Genomic DNA, 8,705 nt, shown 5'->3' on the forward strand with positions numbered 1-8,705 from the left:
AAAACAAATTATTAATGTTTAAAACACTGGTGAATCCATATCCAAATTTAAATTTGAAATTTGGTAACTTATACACACACACATCAACCGGATTTAGCTCAGGTGGTTGGCATAAATGTTGATAACAAGTTAGTAAGTAATCTTAAAAGTAACATGTTAAGAGTGACATGGTTCATAAAATGACTTAATGTAATGTAAAAACAAATTATTGATGTTTAAAACACCGGTGGATCTATATCCAAATTTAAATGTGAAATCTGTGTAACTTATACACACACACACACACATCAACCAGATTTAGCTCAGGTGTTTGGAATAAATGTTGTTAACTTGTTATCGCCCCCAAATAGGTTCAATCCCTCCATGTGATGTATTGAGTTCATAATGGATATTTTTTGTAATGGCTTCTAGCCTTAATATATGAGAAATCCTCTAAGGATCGAAACATTTATATTCCTCATATGGAATATAAAGAGATTTCTTATGGAAAAAAATATTTTCCTCTTCACTCTTCAACCAGCAAACAAGCAATTCAAAATTAGTGATGAAAGGAATATCTTTCTTTTTATTTTTACATGATCATTAACCAAATAAGAACAACATGAGTAAACAAATATCTATTACAAAATAAATTAAACAATAGAATTGAAAGAAACGTTATTGTAGGAGGTCATGTTTCACCTAGCAGTCCAGCATCTTCCAGCTTTCATAACAACAACTCCTATTCCAAGCAAATGTGGGGAACAAGAGGACTATGTTATTGCCCTAATTCCCTTGCACCTTCATTTAAAAAAATTACATCTTCCTTCAGATATATATATATATATATATATATATATATATATATATATATATATAACTACATCTTCCTACATTTAATTCTTAAAATATATAATAAATTTAACAAAATTAACTCATCTAAAAACATAAAATAACTACTAAATTAACTAATCCATAAATGTAAAATAACTACAAATTAACAACGAAATTTTCTCATTGATGTTGGGAATCGGTGAAATCATGTTCACAATGTTTGGTACAAACCAAAGAGATAGTTGAGTTGGTGTTAGTTATCTTGCATAGAGCAGTCACTCATTTGAATCCAAAGGTTATAAAGCTATTTGTTAAATATTTTCAAAGTTTCATGATATCATTGTTGTAATACTTAAAAAGAAATTATTGGTCTTATACAAAAAGAAATTTATATGCGTAGGTATACATAAATGAGTCAATCACAGATAATGAATGGTGTGCCTTACAATTGCAACCATGATTGTGCCCTCGTTGGGAATTTTGAATGGCTCACTCTACCAAATCTAATATCCTTTCTACCTTACTATCTGCTTCATCGTATTTACTTAAATCAGCATCACTATTGTACAAGAACAGTCCTTGCCTTGGGTGGTTTATCATCAACGAAGACAGAAAGGAAGGAGCGTTGTGGGTTTGGGCATGGGAAGTTCCATGAAAATCCACTACATTACCATCCAGAGTATTGAGGTCTCTGGCATCACCATCATCATCAAAAGGGGCAGGCATGCTTAGGTCCAATAGTTCCACTCTTGCAGGCAGCTGTTGTAGCTTAGGGGTCTCCTTGTTGCCATAACTAGTAATTATAGTATCTGAAGCTCTGCTACCCCAATGGCGTCTCTTTTGACCACCCAAAGCCTTACCTGAAGAAAAACAATTTTTACAGATTGAGCATTCATGGATCCTTAGAATCTTCTTACCTAAAATAGCAGTAGACTCAATTGTCCTCGTTCCATCTTTGGCTTTGGCACCAGAAACCTTAGTCCTCTCCTTTGCAAGAGACTTGTGGAAATTTCTAGGTAGCTGAGAGCCCAATCCAGTACTGAGCTCATTAGCTATGTCTTCTTCTAGGCTCTCATTCTCATAAATAAATTAATTACACAAAATTAAACTATAACATAATTATGCAAACTTTATTAACCAAATTGTTCAAGCTCTCGGGCATCTATTACATTCTACGAGTTACAGTTCCTAGTTTCTCACATCCTCATTCAGCCATAAACCTACTCTTCTATGAGAGCTAAAAGCTTCTCGCCAGCTATAACACATTTCCTGAGTTTCCTTCACTCCTCCAATCAAACTCCCCACAACAAATCGATGGGCTGCACACACCAAAATTAAAATTAAATCCCAGCTTCCATGTGATTAACACCCAAATTCTTGTTCAAGAAAACAGTAGAGAAATCCAAAATTTAGAGATAGCATATCTGCCTAAGCTGTGGATGCCTTTGACACTCTCCGTTTGATTGAAATATAATTTTGTTCATATCTTTTATCTACAAGACAAAAGGGCATGGAGGACTTACCCATAACAACAGTCGGAGCAGCAAATTGCACAGGCTTTTCTGGCAAACCATCTATGACCAACTTACCATTCACCTTTAGCAAATTAAGGAGGGGCTTCACAGCATGATTAGCAGAGACTGTGTCAATAATATATTCTACAGACTTGACTGCAGCCTGCATCTATTTCTCATCTTTGCTGATGACAAAGTGATCTACTCCTAAAATTTCTCTCACTTCCTTTTCCTTGCTAGGCGATGTACTTATCACCGTCACTTGCAACCCAAAAGCTTTTCCAAATTTGACAGCCATGTGTCCCAAACCGCCAAGCCCCACCACGCCCAGGCTCTTTCCAGGCTCCGTCATCTGGAAATATTTCATGGGGCTGTACACCGTTATTCCCGCACATATAAAATTTGGTGCAGCGGCATCCAAGGGAATATTCTCTAGTACCTTCACCACAAAACTACTTACAACCCACAAACCACCCAAATTATTAAAACCCTATTTAACCAATATAAAGAAAAAGTATTAATGCCATTTGTCTCCGGTTTTATATAAAAGAGACAAACCACCCATCTCGGCAAGGCCTGCCGGAACTTGGCGCAATTAAATTTTCCGAGGTTTTGAGTCAATTGGGAGATTCCTGAAACTTGTTGATCCCATTCCAAACATGAATAAGATTATATGGACAGAAAAGGAAGCCTTTTATGGCGAGTTTAGCCCATATGCCCTAAAACAAAAATGGTTGCATGAGTTGGGATAATGATTAATCACCTCTGGTTACAAACCATCAAGTATGAGTAACCTCCAAAAGTGACAGAACCATCAACATCGGTGCTACCATACGTCCAAATGACCACCTCACAATATTGTTCTTGTCCTTTGCTACAAGAATCGCAATGATGGCAACTTCCAACCTTACAGGCCACGCCCACACAATCTCCAGAAGAAAAATTCTTCACTTCTGAACCAACTTCAACTACTATACCTACTATTTCATGGTTGCAAAAATAGAATTGCGAGTAAATTAAAATTGAGCATGAACTTCTAGGCATATACTCTTTCTGTCTTGCTATTTGATGTGAAGCAGTGTTGAAGATCATGAAGACATTACCCAGGAACCATTGGGTATTGGGAAGCTTTCCATTCATTACCAATTTTATGTAGATCAGTGTGATAGATTCCGCAGTATACTATCTTGAAAGTAACATCATGCGGCCCAGTTTCCCTTTCAAGGCAATTTAAATGTAAGTTTTTTTCAAATGGGTATCAATAGAAGCAAACAATTTAAATGTAAGTTTTCTGCAAATGGGGATCAATAAAAGCAGTTATGAGAGTAAAGCGAGGAGAAACTTGCGAGTGGAATTGAAGGGCGAGAGAATTCGACTCGTCTCTAGCAACCCATCCTTGAACATTAGGCTGACCTACTTCCTTAACCATCTTCTTTTCTTCACAACACTCATAGATAAATTTGATTCACTTAGAAGGAGCAGTTAAGCAGAGGAATATAAAGAACAGATTTGAGGAGACAACAGGTGTTGGGATGGGTATTTAAAAGGTCAAGTATGGCAGGATATAGCAGGATGACCACTGAATAATCGAGAGCTAAATTCATAGTTAGGCAGCAAGGCAGGTCGTGCACAGTAGAAACCGGAAACATTATTGTAGCAGGTTGTGGAAGGACCCAGAAACATTATTACAGGAAGTCGTGGAAGAGCAGAAAGCGGAAAGTGGGAGGAGCAGAAATCGGAAAGCAGTTTTGGTGAGGGAGGAATAGTCCGATAACATATGCTAGATGTCAATTAAACCAGATGCTAGTGGGACGCCAGATGTCAATCAGAGAATCAATAGGTAGATGACTAAACTCATTCAAAGGAAGGCCTATCGGCCTAATAAATATAAAATAATAATATACAATTTAATTGACAACAAATAAAATGTAGTTTTGAATAAGAAATGATTGTTTTAAAAATGACAACAAATAACGGGCTTGCCATCGGCCATTTAAAGTGCCCCGATAGCGCCCATTCACCCTACATATCAATGCAGAGGTTGTATGTTCGAATACCATAATATATCGTACCTTTTTATCAACGTTTCAGATCTCCTCACGTCCCATCTTCGGAACTGGCTATCCCTGTTGTTGCAGTGTTCAGCCTCCTGTAGCGTCGTGTCCATTTGCAATTGCCAAACATGTTGCGTCCCATCTCATATCGTAGGTGCCCATATCATCCCTGCATCATCCATTTTAAATTTGTAATTGGGAGCACATGAATTTTTGAAATTTATCCTACATCTTTCAGTCCATCCTAATTAGAGTGGGATATTATGTTTTGTAGAGAGGCAGAGTAGGTCTTCGATCAAAATTATATATTTTTTATGGCAATGTTGGGCATATTTTTAGGGATTCACATACTATAAAATATTGGGCATATTCTTAATCATTAACATAGTAATATGTTAGAAATGGTAATTAGGAGTTGATTAAAATTAATGAGTGAGTTAAATGAATGTTGAGCGTTGAGTGGTGAGTCAAGATGAGTGATGGATAAAGAGTTAAGTGCAATCCATATTTAGAGCATGAGTTAACTAAGTTAAGTGTGTGTGCATGTCAAGATATTCTAGGCAAATCACTAATTAGAAAGGTTTGAATACCCTTCACTTCACTGGGTTCATTGTAAGAATCATGTTTTGTATGACCAATAAAAAAGCAGCACCTCATATAATTTGTGTGTGACTTTGTGTTTTGAGTCCTCTACCTTTCCAAAAAATTAAAGTGAATTCCTCTGCCTTTACAACAATTTGGTATCAGAGTGGTTACAAAGAGCCAAAAAAACAAATCAACAATAGTGAAATAGAAGAGAGAAATATTTTTTCCTATAACACTCCTTACAGTGGTATTCAGAGTGTTATAATGCTGTTGGGCTTAGCATAGAACCACGTTAAAGATGAAAAACTTACCGCATATGCAGGTTATTAGGCCGATAGGCCTTCCTTTGAAAGGGACCTTTCGTCATCCTTCTCATTCTGACGCTGACACCTGGCGAACTGGCAATTAGCTTCGTCTTCGTTCAGGCTTTATTCTTATCTGACACCTGGCGGAGTGGGCATTTTTTCCCGTATTCGTTCAGGAAACGACTTAGCGGGTTTTTACGACACCATTACCTGCATATCGGCCTCAGGGGCGGAGGTATTCATGGATGCCGCCTCACTGACTGAGCCTACATCACGAACAAGCCGAAACCTCGAAGTTCTGGACTGGTGAGCCCTATCGCCCCTCGCAAGACGGAGAATCATACTAAGGGGGCATTCGGTGGGACATTTTCTTCTGCTAAGAATGGGCGCGCAGGGGTTGCACCTCGAACTGCTCTCGGTGATATTACGAATGGGGTCGAGTCCTGTAAGGCTCCAGCCTCTGCGGTTAAACAGAAGAAGGCGCGGGGGAAGAATGCGAAAATAGGTTCTAATCCGAGATGTGAACTAACGGAGGAGGAAAAGCAGAAGGCCAACGCTTGGGCTCGAGAAAGAATCGAGAGGGTTCAGTTTAGTGGTAAAGACATGGAGGTGTTGAAGGCAAAGATCGCAGAAGAAGGTATGTGGGTTTTCTAAGGCCAGTTCTCGTTCGTTGTTAGTTTGTGTTTGTTTTGCGGTTAAGGTTTGCAGGTGTTATATCACATTTCATATTTTAGGTAGATCTTTCATCTCCACTTATGGCAAGCCTCAGATCTAAAATCTGCTAGGTGTCTTATTCTTCGCTCGCGGGTAAATAATTATTTGATTTTGGGCTTACATAACTCCATGCCCGTTAGGCACCCACATTCTTACCTTCACTTGGGAGGTCTACATTGGTCACTGGCGAATTTTAAATCGTTGCGGTCTTTCTGCTTATGGTTTTTCTCGCTCAAGCCGCAGTAATAATCTATGTTACTGGAAACGTGGCCAGAGACCTATTTCTTGTTCCATTCTTGTTTTCGTGCTCATTCTCATCTTGACACCACATTAGAACATTAGTAATCATGGGGAGTGGGCTTCGCATTTAGCAACCTCAAAACCCTCTGTATCCATTTCTTATTACATTTTCGTTTCCCTTTTCTGGAATCGTAACTGGCTCCAAATGATCTGTCGGGCAATTTCTTGCGAATCCCTACATTTAGCAACCTCAAAACCCTCTGTATCCATTTCTTATTACATTTTCGTTTCCCTTTTCTGGAATCGTAACTGGCTCCAAATGATCTGTCGGGCAATTTCTTGCGAATCCCTACATTTTTGGGAGTGCACAATACTTGTACCCATGAAATATTTGACATTCTTAATTTCTTTGAGTCAAGTTCTTCAGAAGTAGCCTTTTTGGATGTGCACCAAAATTTGCTCTGCTTCTGGGGTTCACACTGGTGGACAAACCCTCACAAATGAGATTCTGTTAGTCTCATCATTTGTGTGATTATCCAAACTGCCACTTAAACACCCTGTTCATGTTGTGTTTGGCAGATGCAGGAGCACCCTTCTAATGCTAAAAGGGTCAAAATCAGGGAAATTTTCATTCAGCTCTTTAATTCTTTCTATTACTGTTGATAGGGTCAAAATCTGCATATTGTTTTTTTTATCATTTACCCAGTTGATAACTAGCTCTGAATCTCCCAGTATCTGGATTTGAGCAGTACCTTTCTTAATTGTTAAATTTTCCAGTATCGAAAATGCACTTAACTCTGCCCAGTAGTTGGTACCTTCTGCCAATGCAGCTTTGAAACAGAAACTATGGTTTTCCTTAAGAAATAACACACGTCCAGCACCACAAATCCCTGGAATTTATGGGAATTTTATGTCTCATGCATTTCAGATTCATATTTGCAATTAAAATATTAGATGAGGATAGTTCTTGACAGTAGAGGTGTTTTCTTTATAATGAACTATTTCTTTTATTCTGGGCTCTTCACATGCTTGGTGATGCATGTTAGAGTGCCAAGTATTCTGAGTTGAGTTATTTTAGTTTCATATTGTCTACATATGGCTCTTGGGCCTTTACTCGGATTTTAGAAGTGCTATCATTTTCATTTTGGAGGACAGGTTTTTTCAGTCGACATTCTTTACTGTAGATTACAGCTGCTGGCTTATAATGTGGATAAGTTTAGGTCCTGTTCATCTTTCTGAAAGGTAAATGAAATGGTGTCATTGGTTGCCATCTGAAAGTTTTTGTTGCCTGGATATCAAATTTCCTCGTGGTTTACTTACATCAGCTGCTTCCTTAACTGTATTATTTTAATAGATCAATGGAGACCGCATTCGTAAATGTTAATCTGTGCTTTTTGTTGGTTAAATGATCTGTGTTTTGCAATACGAGAGAGCAGGTTGGGCTCTAGAGCCCAAATGGCAAGATTCCTTCTACATTAAACAACAAAAACATGTCAGCATTTTACCCTTAAATCACATTCACAAACTTGAGTTTTATATCATTTGGATGTTCAGCTTTCGAAGATGCTCCAGACACTCACAATGGGTTGCACACTGCTATTACTCTGTTTTCGAAAACTCTCAATTGCTTAGAAATTTGCAGATATGGACATAAATCCAATTCCAATATCAATTTACCATGTCCAATAATCTCAAGATTACAAATGATAAGAAACCATCATTACAGCCACCATAATAAAGAAATAAACTACACCTTGAGTCACAGGAAACAATATTTTGCAAAGAGAATAACATAAAAATGCGCCCTGAACAATTATTCAGAAAACTGAGGAACTGTGTAAGTAACTGTAATTCTTATCCTTAAACTTTCATCTTTTTCTGTTATAAATGTGATGGTGGTTAAATGAATGTATAAGATTTTTAATATTTATGGCCTTTTCTTATAAATTTTGGTTAACAATTGTTGTACAGGAAAGCACGGTGGCGCTAATGGAGATGAGGAAGAAGAGCCACAACATTGGAAAGAAGATCCTTGTGGCAATTGAGATTAGCAGCAATGCCCTCCCTTGCGAAAAAACCTGAGGATTTCTCATTAGGTCCTTCTCTAGAGATATTCAATATTTGTCATGCTTGTATTAGTAAGTTGGCCTCATGAGAGGTGCATAACACAAAAATGTGTACATTAGAAAAATTTCATTCAACTTGGAATATTGTTTGAAGTTCATTTTATAAGGATGAGGCATTGCTCACTACCAAAGAGTCTGAATTTGCATGATTGAAAAGCGTTGCTTGGATGATGCTACATGCACATGTTTACGAAAGAAAACTAGGTCTATGTGTTGCTTGTCTGTCAAACACGAATGTTTAGATCTGATATAACTGCCACCATTCATAATTTGACATATGACTTGCCTGCATGGTCTGTCAGCATATATCCCATTGCAAGAATGTGGCATTCAATACTACAAAGGTGAGTTGGT

At 37.7% G+C, this 8,705-nt stretch overlaps 1 long non-coding RNA gene and 1 pseudogene across 1 annotated transcript; one reads left to right on the forward strand and one right to left on the reverse strand.

Annotated features, from left to right (window-relative positions):
• Positions 1 to 1,302: 1,302 nt before the first annotated feature.
• Positions 1,303 to 3,731, reverse strand: LOC149250606 (mannitol dehydrogenase-like; annotated as a pseudogene).
• Positions 3,732 to 5,440: 1,709 nt separating this feature from the next.
• Positions 5,441 to 8,457, forward strand: LOC149250607 (uncharacterized). The gene is made up of 3 exons (XR_016265953.1): positions 5,441 to 5,908; positions 6,006 to 8,060; positions 8,197 to 8,457. It is a non-coding gene; the product is annotated as an uncharacterized LOC149250607 (long non-coding RNA).
• The last annotated feature ends 248 nt before the right edge of the window (positions 8,458 to 8,705 follow it).

This window comes from Pinus tabuliformis, chromosome 7 (genome assembly GCF_031772625.1).
Source record: "Pinus tabuliformis cultivar Carrire ecotype Pingquan chromosome 7, CPIR1, whole genome shotgun sequence".
Lineage (NCBI taxonomy): Eukaryota > Viridiplantae > Streptophyta > Pinopsida > Pinales > Pinaceae > Pinus > Pinus tabuliformis.